At 39.3% G+C, this 1,202-nt stretch overlaps 1 pseudogene; it reads right to left on the bottom strand.

Annotated features, from left to right (window-relative positions):
- Window positions 1–344: 344 nt before the first annotated feature.
- Window positions 345–908, bottom strand: LOC138161133 (calmodulin-1-like; annotated as a pseudogene).
- Between the last annotated feature and the right edge of the window lie 294 nt (window positions 909–1,202).

Raw genomic sequence — 1,202 nt, 5'->3', positions numbered from 1 at the left:
ATTTATACTAACAAATTGCACTAGATAACCCACATGGTACATTTTTTAATTTTGATTTTTTGTTTTTCTTTTTTTTTAATACAAATGTCTGACTGTGCTCAATTGTCAAACTGCATGCATGAAAAACTGGACAGTCCAAACAGTGTAATAATCATTAGCAAATGGGACTTTAAGGAGAGTTCACTAAGTGCTTCCTTAGCATTTAAGGTAGTAGTACAAGTACTTAAATTCCAAAACTGGTACATAACTTGATATTTGGGGACAGGACCACCAACCAATATATGTAGTCTGTGTATGTGTGTGTGTGTGTGTGTGTGTGTGTGTGTGTGTGTGTGTGTACAGAAGGTACTTTTGACATTCAGTTTTTCTATACAGAAACAGAATGAATAAATGAATTCTTTTTTTGCAAGAGGTAAGTAAAAGATTCAATTTGATTCATGGCAGCGGGGAGTTGAGAGGAGGTCTTCGTTTTGCAGTCATCATCTGTACAAATTCTTCATAGGTGACTTGTCCATCTCCATCAACAATCTGATCGTTTTGTCTTCTTCTTCATCTTTTAGTCTTTCTTCTAAATTTGTCATTACATGACAGTTCTGCTGCACTGATGTAACTATTGCCATCCTTGTCAAAGACTAGGAATGCCTCACAGATTTCTTCTTCACTGTCTGTATCTTTCATTTTTCTAGCCATCGTGGTAAAAAATTTAGAAAAGTCAATAGTGCCATTACCATCAGTATCCACCTCATTGATCATATCCTGTACTTCTGCTTCTGTTGGATTTTGACCCAATGACCTCATCATGACAGTTCAAGTTCTTTTGTCATGATGGTACCATCGACATCTTTGTCAAATAGGGAGAAGGCTTCCTAGAATTCAGCAATCTGCTCCTTGGTCAGCTGGTCAGCCATTGTGCATCAGAGGGGAGAGAAGAAGGAAGGAAAAAATGAGGTTGCTGATGCCTTTTCAGTGGGAAGCCTGTTATACTAGCACTATCACACCATCCCTGCTGCAGCTCCGGCCTCCGAGGATGCCAACAAGGTTGCTATAGTTGTTCTTGCTACCACTGCTGCTACTATAACAGCCACCACTGCCACTGGCAGAGTCACTTACTTACATTACTGCAAATGACTTCCCACTGCAAGGGCTGGAGGTTTAATACTGTGCCTCAATAATCCCTCTATATAATGTAATCTGGGGATTTT

This window comes from Petaurus breviceps, unplaced genomic scaffold, assembly GCF_028583685.1.
Source record: "Petaurus breviceps papuanus isolate PSGF00001 unplaced genomic scaffold, PetGlider_PUasm1.0 118, whole genome shotgun sequence".
Classification (NCBI taxonomy): Eukaryota; Metazoa; Chordata; class Mammalia; order Diprotodontia; family Petauridae; genus Petaurus; species Petaurus breviceps.
Note: the sequence above shows the minus strand (reverse complement) of the source record. Positions and strands in the feature narration are given on the sequence as shown.